The following is a 12,600-nucleotide window of genomic DNA, read 5'->3' on the forward strand; positions in this document are numbered from 1 at the left end:
ATGTATGTATATATGTATGTATGTATATATATATGTATGTATGTATGTATATATGTATGGATGTATGTATATATGTATATATATATGTATGTATGTATGTATATATGTATGTATGTATATATATATGTATGTATGTATGTATTTTATTTTATATATATATATATATATGTGTGTGTGTGTGTGTATTACTATTTTACTTGTTTCAGTCATTTGACTGTGGCCATGCTGGAGCAACACCTTTAGTCAAGCAAATGGACCCCAGGACTTATTCTTTGTAAGCCTAGTACTTATTCTACCGGTCTCTCTCGCCGAACCGCTAAGTTACGGAGATGTAAACGCACCAGCATCGGTTGTCAAGCGATGTTGGGCGGGGTGGGGGGCAAACACAGACACACACACAGAAATATAAAAAAATACATATACTATATACGACAGGCTTCTTTCAGTTTCCGTCTACCAAATCCACTCACAAGGCTTTGGTCGGCCCGAGGCTATAGTAGAAGACACTTGCCACGCAGTGGGACTGAACCCGGAACCATGTGGTTGGTAAGCAAGCTATTTCCTACACATCCACTCCTATGACAAGATATGATGGACTTCTTTTAGTTTTCGTCTACCAAAAATTCATTCATAAGGCTTTGGTCGGCCTATGGCTATAGCAGAAGACTCTTGCCCAAGGTGACATGCAGTGGGACTGAACCAAGAACCATGTGGTTGTGAAGCAAGCTCCTTGCTACACATTCACATCTTACATATGCTGAGTTCTTTGTTAAATGTCACCAACGAAAAATTTTAAAACTCTGTAATAGTTCCGAAGACATTTTAATTTTTGCTAGCAACGTTTTCTCGCGATGAATAGATGATAGACTTGACAAAAAAAAACGAAACAAATTCGCTATGAATAGATTAGGGGAAATACGCGGTCGTCGTGTGTGTATGTGTATGTTCGTAAATAGATATTCATATGCATGTCTATGTGTGTAAAACCACACACAAACGCATATATATATATGCTTCCAGTGAACATAAATACACAACATAACAGTATATCTAACTAGCCGGTTTTCTACTATATACATAAACATTTTCAGAACTATTTTTATGTGTATTTTATTCATTTATCTATTTTTTTTAAACATTCAAAGAAAGATTTAATGCTTTCGAACCGGCACTCTGCAATGTTTTCAAAAGAAAATATTTGCTCGGAGGTCTGGAACACATCGCCTATTCCGTTTCGAAAGGGGATCTTTCATTTTCCTTCTTCACCATACAGTTCAAAATGATGGAAAGGAGCTTTCCATGGAAACCTTTTTGAAAATATATGATTTTTTAAACACCCTCACCTCGCCGTATGTGTCCATTTATGTACATTATGCATGAACACACACCAACTTGCGCGTAACTATTTATTTTTCAGATTTTTTTTTTTTTTTAGTATTAAGCACTTAAAAACAATAAGAGGCTCTTTTTTAAAAGAAAAATTCCTAAAATCTATAATTTTGGAAGTGTCTCCTGCTTCAGCCTCCACAATCACCATTATCCATCTGTTTTGTTTAGTTTAAACAAAAGCCTTGTAATGCGCTCTTAAAAGCTCTTATGCTTCTTGTTGGCTACCACTTGTTGATTCTACCTCTCAGGGCAATCCAATGGTATGTGTATACAAGTGGAACTTCTTTTTGCTTAGGATAAATATAATAGTAACAATAAAAACACGAGGATGGAAATTCATAGATAGATAGAGATAATTCATAAATGAAAAGTTAAGGAAAGTAGTGAAAGGGATGAGGACTAATAATTAGCAAATTGAAATTTTGAATTTTTTCTTAATCATCTCGGAATTCCAATTAACTACGCACCAGACAAGTATCCGCTCTGACTTTGCGCGCGCGCAAGCCTGTGTATATGTGTGTGTGTCTACATGAATGTGTGTATGTGAATGTGTCACACATACTTAATAAAAGTATCAAGTGGAGATAACTACATTTCGTTTATAACACTTGGGACAGCAACCGAGTGCCGCAGTTCACTCGCTGAATTGTGTTGTAACATTATCCAGTTAATAACAATTTACTTCGATAAAACCGAAAGAAAAATAATGACCAATATCTTTTACCAGCTCTAATTTTTGTGAATGTCATACTAATCTATCGCAAAATAGTTTTTGTTGTGGTTTTAAACATAAACCTGTGAAAAATACTGAACTGCGATAATTTTGGAAGTGTCTCCTGCTGCAGCCTCCACAATCACCATTATCCATCTGTTTAAATTAATATATAACTTTTTAAAAATTACTATTAATTTATTAATCTTTAATAATGACCAGTGAAAGGTGTGTTATTTCTATGGAACAATTTCGCCATAAGTATTGGCAAACCCATCCCGAATCGTTGATGGAAATGAGTAACATTTTCTGGAGTTACCATAAAGTAAGTGCTACCTGTCTTAGATATGTTGGATTCTTCGATAAATATCGTTTACAAAATCTTTCAGAACACTTTAATGATACCGAAGAGATCATCAATCTTGGCATCAACATGAATTTTTCGTGGGATGTTGTTGATAGTATAATAAGAGAAAACAACATGGATATAAAAAGATTAGGGGAAATTTTGTTGACAAACTATATTTTGGTGAGTCACGAAGGCGACGAAAAAACTGTCGAGCAGATTGTGAATATATTTTGCGAAATCGGTAAAAATAATTGTGGTATAAAAATTGAAGAAGATTTTCGATGCTGGTCGCAGCAAACTTGTGACAAATATAAGAAATTGGATGAGATCGAAAAGAAGTTCAAAGACGGTAAAACTGAAAAACAACTGAGAGTATTTGGGTGGCAAATGAAACACACACCCGAACGATTCTTCGATTATCTTGGAAATTTTTGTTCACTTAAAGAATACGATAAAGAAGTATTTGTTGATCTTACTAAAAAAGACTTAAATGATATGGCAGTAGAATTACTAAAAAATGCTCCTGTTGAGTTTGCCTTTCAATATTTACCTTCAGCTGCTAAATACCATTACGATTCCAGGTTAGTCCTTCCCTTAGAATGGATAGCAATTAACCCTGATTCTGATAAAAAGTATTACTCAAATGAAAAATTAATGTGGCTATTCGCCACACATGATTTTGATAAATCCATATTTCATAAATTCATGTTACAAAACTTTCCTAAAGAAGGAGTTTTTAAGGAATTTCTTGAAAAACATCCGCAGAACCAAACAATTTCCACATTTCAAATCCTTATGTATGTATTGGGAAGTAAATCAAGTTCAAGTTGTGACTATACTAAAAATATGAAAATTCTAAAAATGTTTGAACCTTTTGAGAGATTTGTTTCGCTGTTCCAGGATAATTGCAAAGTTGAAAAGATGTTAGTTTTTAAAAATATTTCTACCCATGACGCTTTATTATATGTAATTATAATTTTCCTAATCTGCGGATGCTTTAAAAAAAATCCTGTTTTATGAATCAACCTCTATATAGTTCGGCGATTCTTTAAAAGTTCTTTCAAAATTTTTCTTATAAAGATAAACTGAAAAGAAACGAAAAAACTTAAAGGTGGCATCATCTGCCTGTTAAGAAATCCTTATATTGATTACCACTTATTATTCAGCTGCTAAATAGGAAACGAGTCTGACTGAGGATAATCCTTCGCTGCATCAGAGTAAACCTGGATTTTGTGTTGGATTTCCACCGTATTACCGTATGTGTTTTTTATTGGGAATCTTTTCTTGTTGACACTTTATTATGTATTGATTTTTTTTATTTTTACCTTAATTTTTTTTTTTTTTACTTGATGTAACCCCTTCTCCCACTATTTTATATTTTGTCCCCAACATCTCAAGCCTTTGTGGCTAATAAAAGAAATAATCTTTGGTTTATCTTACAATCAGTGCCCATTCATATATTCATACAAATTGCGTGATACAAATTTGTGAAAACGAGGGATGGACTGAGTCAGTAACAATATATTAAGACGCATTAATTGTATTTTCAATTACCCAAAACAGCAGTGAACTGACGGAGTCCTTAGAGCATCAGACAAAATGCCTTGCGGTATTTCTTCCGACTCTATGTTCTATGTTCAAATCCATTTCTACCTCTTCTAGCGACCTGTCACTTTAATCAATGCTCTCGCTTCTTTTTGCCCACTCTACGTAGACCATCTCTCATTGCTGTCCCTTCAATTTAATTTTTGATCATGTCCCTCTGATCATATAGGCCGATAGAATAAAGTACCAGCTAAGTCGATGATATGGACTAATCCATTCCCTTCAATCTCAAAATTGCTGGCCTTGTGCCTAAATCAGAATCAGTTACTCAAGTGTATGTGTATATGTGTGTGTGTGTGTACATATATATATATGTATATGTTCCTGCACAGGCACTCCTAATTAAAAGATGAATAAATGAAAACAAGGTAAATAAGAGCAGCGCGCACACAAACACACGAGAAGCTACCATTTAGGTTGGATCGGATCCCCCTGTAATCTCCATTATCATACCAGCCTTGTACTGAAACCTTGGTCATCCTATGTTAGGTGGAGCAAAAAGTAGCCCAAATTCTTCTCTGAGCGTTCCATTTTCAGACAATGCTAGACCATCGGTAAGGTTTTGACCAACAGTTTATCCCCTATTTTTTTTAATTTTAAATTCTGGCTCTATTTTTTTCTCCTCCTCAGTTCTTACTTTGTGCGAGTGTTATTACTGTACCTGTCGTTGCCCAGTTCCTTGCATTCTGTTTTTTTAGGTCCTCTCGGCAGAAAGCTTTCAATTGGCTCTAACCACAACGTGTATAAACAGCTAGACCTTTTACCCTACACCACTATATAGTCTCAATGCCTTTCTCTCTACACCCCGTATGAAATGCAGCACTTGGATTATTCTAAGCTCTTCGAGGGTCATCAACACCAACATGTACATGTATGTAGACCTCACCGGACAACATGTCGTCCCTGACACCCCGGAGCTCACCACCCGCTCAAACCGTGCCATGAAGGTTACAAGCTAAGATCACTGTCGCAACTAATTTTCTTTGCCGTAACACTGCTGCATTGTCTCATGGATTGATACACCGGCATGTTTTCTTGCTTCATCCTTTCTCCTGAAAACCAGACTCATTTGACCTGCTCGATCAAGTGAAGAAACCTCGTTCTATACGTCACTTAGAACCTCATTCAACTGGTCTTTTGAGAATAATTGAAGTAGATTTTGCCTGTTCTTCGGTTATTCCCTCAGTTAAGGAAGCACTTGCTTTAGTGACTTACCACTCACATTTTTTAATGGCTGCTAACTTCTGACACTTCCCTCTTGCAAAATGGCAGCAAAAGACATGTTGGTAATGTCTTCGTGTCCTGAAAATTATTGTTTCCGCTTGTAAAAATTACTTTTTCATTCGATAAAGTGCTTGTGTCTGGTTGTGTAATTGAGTTTGTTTTCTCTTTATATGTTTGTACTCTGTGTTATTAAATTCAATATTACGGAAATGCATGTAAACAAAAAAAATATATAAAAGAAAATCTTTTTGTGTACCTCAGGTAGGAAAGACTTCCTTACTAGTTGAACACTGGGGTCAGTGTAATCGACTTATCCTCTACCCTTAAATTACTGGACTTGTGTCAAAATTTGAAGTCAATCAAGTGGTTCGATGTTTTACACGATGTGTTACTAAATGGAAATGTTCAAAAGATGCTGAATTTATCCAGAAACATAAGCTAATTGAATTTACCAAATATTAAATGTATATTTTTATTAACGATTTGCAAATGGTGCAGGCGTGACTTCCCGACCACATGCTCCTACGTTTAGTCCTATTGAGTAACACTTTGGGCAATCTCCTACCTCGGGCCGACCAAAGCCTTGTGAATGGATTTGGCAGACAGAAACTGAGAGAAGCCTGTCGTGTATATATATATATATATGTATGTATGTGTGTGTTGGAGATAGGTCGTTTTTTTTTTCGCCCTTACTCCCTTAATATAATTATATACATATACATATAATTATTAATTTCGATAATATACACATGTCTGTCGTGAAAAAGGTATTAATCTAACTTTTATTTGATCTGTATGTGCAAATATTTGTATGTGGAGTGCGAATCTGTTTTGTACGGGTATGTACAATTATTTGTATTTTTATTTCTCGTGTATTTTGTTGACGAAGGAAATTGGACCCAAATCACAATTAACGTGAAGTCTTTCTTTTTTCACCCTCTCGCCTACAATCCGTGTTTATTTTTGGAGTTTAAAAGCTGTGTATAAGATTCATCAGATGTGTGCAAGAGAGAAGACTGTGCTGGTTTGGTCATGTGATGCATATGGACGAGGACAGCTACATAAAAAAGTGCTGAGCTCTAATTATAGAAGGTACTTGTGGAAGGGGTAGACATGGGACGAAGTGGTGAGAAAGGATCTTCTGACATTGGGCTTCAACGAGGAAATGACAAAGGACTGGGAGATGTGGTGATTTGCTGTACTTGATAAGACATGTTAAGCTAAGTAAAATCTCTGTCTTCCATGCTTACAGGCTTGTCCTTTCAGGTGCTGGCGCCACATAAAAAGCACTCATGCTGGTGCTGTGTTAACACACCTGTACCAGTGGCACGTAAAAAGCACCCAGCATACTCTGCTAAGTGACTGGTGTTAGGAAGAGCATCCAGCCATAGAGATGATGTCACAACAGACAGTTGGAGTTTGGACAGCTCCCTGCTAACCAGCTCCATGCGAAACCATCTAACCCATGCCAGCATAGTGTGCAGACATTAAATGATGATGGAGATGATGACACTGATCTGCTCCATAACAACATTGTGTGCAGTAAACTGCTGCCCACCAACACATGGGATGCAGAAAGAAATAATTTTGTCTAATACTTTGATAATACCTGCTTACACAATACATTCAAGATTTTCCATTTGAATCATCTGTAGTGATTCACCGTGGAGGCGCAATAGCCCAGTGGTTAGGGCAGCGGTCTCGCGGTCATAGGATTGCGGTTTCGATTCCCAGACCGGACATTGTGAGTGTTTATTGAGCAAAAACACCTAAAGCTCCACGAGGCTCCAGCAGGGGATGGTGGCAAACCCTGCTGTACTCTTTCACCACAACTTTCTCTCACTCTTATTTCCTGTTTCTGTTGTACCTATAATCCAAAGGGCTAGCCTTGTCACACTGTCACGCTGAATATCCCTGAGAACTACGTTAAGGGTACATGTGTCTGTGGAGTGCTCAGCCACTTGCATGTTAATTTCACGAGTAGGCTGTTCCGTTGATCGGATCAACTGGAACCCTCTACGTCGTAAGCGACAGAGTGCCAACAACAACAACAGTGATTCACCGAATGCATTGGTTTCTTACTGCATTCTGCTGAATTATGAATTAATCCTAACAATGCAAGAAAGTTAAATGTAGTTTCAATGACTTTTCATATTTTCATCTGTATTGTCAGTTTGCTCTTGTTCCAACAGCTAGATGAATTTTCTGTATAGAACACTAGCAACTAAACTACACCATTCTCTGTGACTTCTTTAAACCTCCTATCATTTGCAAGTGTCACTGTAGTTTCCCAACTTTGATATGGACTTTTTGTTTGTAGAATATTTGTAAAGTTATGGATACAGTTTGGCCATATATTTTTCCAAGCATCATTCAAAGTTAAGAGTTTCCCTTCATCCCATGATTCTTTTAAGTTGGATATCTTCTTTTGTTAGTTGTTTGAAAGTTCAAATAATTTGCCTTCATGATAACGGTCACACCTTGAACCATTGGTTAGAGCTTAGAAGTTGTATTCTTGGAGATATATTTTAACCTTGCATTATCAGAAAGCTCATCCAAAGTACAGTGGGTGGCTTGATTCATTGTCTAAAAGGAACCGTTCTTTCTTGGAAATATTATGTCTGACACTGTACCTTTCTACATCAGGACAAAAATGCTTGTAAACCACTCTTTGAATAGGGTTTTAGTCATCCATACCTTCCTAATTTGAACACCAATTCAGAGGTAGACTAAATGTTGTGTAAATCTTGAAGGCCTTTTGATTTTCAGAGTGATAGACAAATAGGAGTTTTTATTTCATATCACCTGCAGTATTTCCTCTCAGAAGAAGCATCACATTTTTAGCTTTAAATCCTGGTGTTCCCTTTGCTTCTTGAGAAATATAAGTTTTAGCTGGCATGCACTCCCAGAAAAATGTTAATTTCCACATTGTTTGTAAAACAGAGTTCCAGGATATTTTTGTGCCTGGTTGGAGAGAGTATGATCTGCTCCATAAATAGCATTTTCGTAACATCAAGTAGAGATTCTGCTTGATTTCCTTCTTTGTGCGTCATTTCTGGGTCTAAGTTGCCCTCAGGCCACCTGATGTTGGGGAAGTTGAAGACACCCACCCATCAGGAATATAGTAATGACGTTGATGTTGGTGTGATTTATATATCTTTTATCTTTTACTAGTTTCAGCAAAAGGCTGAGGTTATGCTGGTGTACCACCTGTAGTTACTCAGTGTTGTTCTAATATTGTTTTTGGTGAAATAGCAAGCTGAACGGAGCTGATCTTCACGTCTCATGCCGCAATGTAGATTCATCTGGTATATCAGATAGAAACCTGTCCTGACATTCCTTGAAGACTTTCACATCAACACCATGTAAATCTCTGAGGTTGCCTGGAAGGATGTTGAACAATTGCAGGCCCTTGAAACCCAGACTGTTGCAGTGCTGTGTCCTTATTGTAGATGGGGAAGACAGAATCTTTGGTATGATGCAGTGCCATCCAGTGTGAGAACTGGTATAGTTGTCAATACCAAAATTGGGAGCTAAACCCTCTAAGATCTTTCAAATATGTATCACCGCATATCTCTCTCATCTTCTCTCCAGGAATAGAGACTCAGCTCCTTTAGTCTCTCACAGTAGCCCATCTTTTGCATTGAGTTCAACAGTTTGTTTCACACTCTGTGGGGAACATAGTTGGGTGCAGTAGTCCAAGGGGCTGAGAATGAAAGTCTTCCATAGGAGTAGCAGGGCTTCCCTTTTCCTGGTTCTGAATGTCCTCAGAATCCAGCCAGCCACTCACCTGCACAGTGTTGCCATCTTGGTAATATGCACATGGAATATTGCATCATTGCTTATGTGAACCCCCAGGTCACGCACCGACTCTGACTCTGGGATCATATTACCTTCTGGTCCAGTGTATTCCGATTTTAGCCTGGTGTTGGACCAATTGTGGGATGCCTGAAATTTCATAGCATTGAACTGCATGTTATTTTTGTTAGCCCATTTGTAGATTTCGTTCAGGTCTTTCTGCAGTTTTATGATGTCCTCTGGGTTCCTAACTGCCTGCGATACTTTTGTGTCATCAGCATAACTGGTCAGATTGGCTGACTGTACCCTGGAGGGCATGTCTGAGAGGGCCATCACAAATAGTAGTGGCTCCAGTACAGTTCCCTGTGGGACTCTGCTGAGAATTGGTGTCTCTTCAGAGTGAGCACCATTGGCTACAACTGTCTGATTCCTGCCCTTCAGAAAATCATGAAGCCACTCTCCCAGTTTCCCAGTAATACCAAGGTTACGCAGCTTGTGATCTGTCATGCCATGATCAATCTTGTCGAAGGTCTTGGCAAAGTCGAGGTATATCACATCTACAGCTGACTGGTTTAGCCGTTGCTTCAGTACCCAGTCAAAGTACTGCAGAAACTGAGCCAGCTCCTCCCTGAATGGAAGCTATGTTGCGTGTTTGTGAGAAGGTTGTTTTCTTCTAGGAATGTGATCAGCCTTTTTTCTGACAATGCATTCCATTGTCTTGCTATCATGTAAGGTCAGAGAGATGGGACTATAGTTTTTAGCATCTTCTCTGCTCCCTCCTTTATGAACAGGGCATAGTTTACCACATGCAAAGAAACCCTGAAAGAGTATCTGCAGTGGCTTTGCAAGAGCCTTTTTACATGTCTTTAAGAGAACAGCCAGGAGTCCATCTGGGCCTGTTGCTGAGTTTGATCTCATCTCATCAATGGTCGATATTACATCCTCTTCTGTTATGTTGATGTAATCGATTATTGCCTCTTTTCTGAATAGGTTCATTACATTGAAAATCTCCTTCCACTTGTTTATTTGCATATTTTCCAGTGGAGAAGTGAAAATACTTTGGAATTATTTTTGTGCTTCACTTATCTTCCTTGGGTCTGCAGTTAGTGAGCTGCTTTTACCAAATAGTGGCCCTATCTTATAGCATACTGAAGCAGACTCCTTTGCCAACGTGTAGAAGGCTTTCGGATTTTTTAAATATATTTTCAACTGCCCAGCTTCCTCTTTCTTCTCTTTCTTTTTCATGGGAGATTTTGAGTTTATTTTCTATCTGGAAGAGTTCCTCTGTCAGATGGGATTTCACACTGTCATTAAGGTGTTTGTTTAAATGATTTGAGATCTTTATTCTCCACCACATGAGTATTCCCCTGTCTGGGGGAATGATGTTTTTTTTTTGTGTATTGGCTCCCTTCTCTGGGGCATATTTAATGCATTTAGCTCACATTATTTACATAAATTGAGTTTCATATCTGTCTTACAAAGAGAGGCTTTTTGGCCAGTCCTGCTGGAGTATCTGTTTTCCAAGTGACTTCCAGTCAGCCTTATAGAAATTTTAACTGGATAGGGTTTGAGCACCATCTGTGCGGAGTTTATCTTTAGTTAATTCCAGACCATACATTGTCAGTTCTATCATGCTATGGTCCGAGAATATTGTGGGTGATATATTTCCACATTGTAAAACAGAGGTCCAGGATATTTTTGTGCCTGGTTGGAGAGAATATGATCTGTTCCATGAATAGCATTTTTGTAAGATCAAGTAGAGATTCTGCTTGATTTCACTCTTTGTGTGTCATTCCTGGGGTTATATTCCCCCCAGGCCACCTGATGTTGGAGAAGTTGAAGTCACCTATCATGAATACAGTAGCACATTGATCCAACTGTGTTAGTATTGTACTGAGGCTTTCCTCAAATTTTCCATCATGATTTGTGGCATCAAGTGGGTGATATAGTGTGCATGTTGCTTTAGATGTACTATGAGTGTGTCACACACTGAGTTCAAATTTGTTAACAGGGTTAATGGTGTGACATCTTCATGGCTGTACATTGCAACTCCACCGTCACTTCTTTTCCTTCTGTCTGTATGGAAGATAGCATACATTGGTATGTTTCGCCACATCACTTATGTCTGCAGATAGATGTGTTTCTGTAAGTGTAATGCATATAGCTTCTTTACATGTAGAAAAATTCTTCAGATGCTCAATTTTGCATTTACTGTTGTTTTGCAGCAGGACTCTTATATTCATCAGTAGAAATGGCGTTGGTGTTCGTGTGTTGGGTGGTTTGGTGGCAGTGGTAGCCAACCAGGGTCCATCAATTGTGGCAGTCTTGTGTGCATGGGTACATAGCTCATTTTTGTCTTTTGCCATGACAACCGTTGCACTATTTCCTGTGTCACACTTAAAAAAATGTTCTTGTTCAACCGCTGCAGCTTGTACTGCATCTGCATATGACTTCTGTCTGGCCTTCTTTTCTGCAGGTTTGGATCCTGAGAACATTCAGAACCAGAGATAAGGAAACCATGATGGTCCTATGGGGGACATTTGTCCTCAGCCACCTGGATTACTGCTTTCAGTTATGGTCACCCAACAATGTAAAATTAACAGTGGACCTTGAAGCAATCCAGTGAAGCTTCACAAAGAAGATTGTCTCATTGCAACAGCTCAGCTACTGGGAAAGGCTGTAACAGCTAAGACTCTATTGCCTGGAGCGAAGGTGGGAGAAGTATGTGGTAATATACATCTGGAAGATCCTGGAAGGAATTGTGCCAAATTTTGGCATTGAAAGCTACACCAATGCCAGAACGGATCAATACTGCATAGTACCAAAGATCCCAGCAATACCATCGCACTTCAGGACCAGTTATTGCAACAGCCTAGGTTTCAGGGGCCCACAGCTTTTTTTAATATTCTCCCAAAGAGCCTGAGGAATCTGCACAATGTAGATGCAGGCGTATTTAAATCAAGGTTGGACCTCTTCCTGTCAAGAGTCCCAGATGAACCTACCTCACTACAAGAGGTGCAAATGAGGGTAGCTACATCAAACTCCATTCTTCACCAAGTGCCACATATTGGAGGAGCTCCTAGGGGCATCCTGTCTTGAATTCCTCTGTTATTGCCTCTACCTCTACCCGGAATTCTTCACTGTACTCGTTGCCAACTCTATACATGGCTCGCACAGCTCTCACTAACCATTCATCTATCCGTAGTTTCCTCATTGACCACCAGATAAGGGAACGGGGAACCCTGTCAAAGGCTTTCTCCATGTCAACAAAAGCCAGGTACAGAGGTTTATCTTTGGCTAGGTATTTCTCCTGCAGCTGTCTTACCAGAAATATAGCATCAGTGGTGCTTTTCCCTGGCACAAATCCAAACTGCATCTCATCTAAACTGACTCTCTCCCTAATTAGTTGGGCTATGACCCTCTCCGTGACCTTCATTACCTGATCCAACAACTTGATACCTCTGTAATTGTTTGTGTCTAAAGCATCACCTTTACTTTTGTAGCAATTGACTATGGTGCTGCT

At 38.6% G+C, this 12,600-nt stretch overlaps 1 protein-coding gene across 2 annotated transcripts in view; it reads left to right on the forward strand.

Moving 5' to 3' along the window:
• Window positions 1-217: 217 nt before the first annotated feature.
• Window positions 218-12,600, forward strand: part of LOC106877050 (testis-specific serine/threonine-protein kinase 6) — a 56,721-nt gene continuing 44,338 nt past the window's right edge. For both annotated transcript variants that reach the window (XR_008263473.1, XR_008263472.1), the window contains exon 1: window positions 218-3,706. The gene's annotated coding sequence lies outside the window, so the exon portion shown is untranslated. The remainder of the gene's footprint in view (window positions 3,707-12,600) is intronic.

Source organism: Octopus bimaculoides, chromosome 2, assembly GCF_001194135.2.
Source record: "Octopus bimaculoides isolate UCB-OBI-ISO-001 chromosome 2, ASM119413v2, whole genome shotgun sequence".
Classification (NCBI taxonomy): Eukaryota; Metazoa; Mollusca; class Cephalopoda; order Octopoda; family Octopodidae; genus Octopus; species Octopus bimaculoides.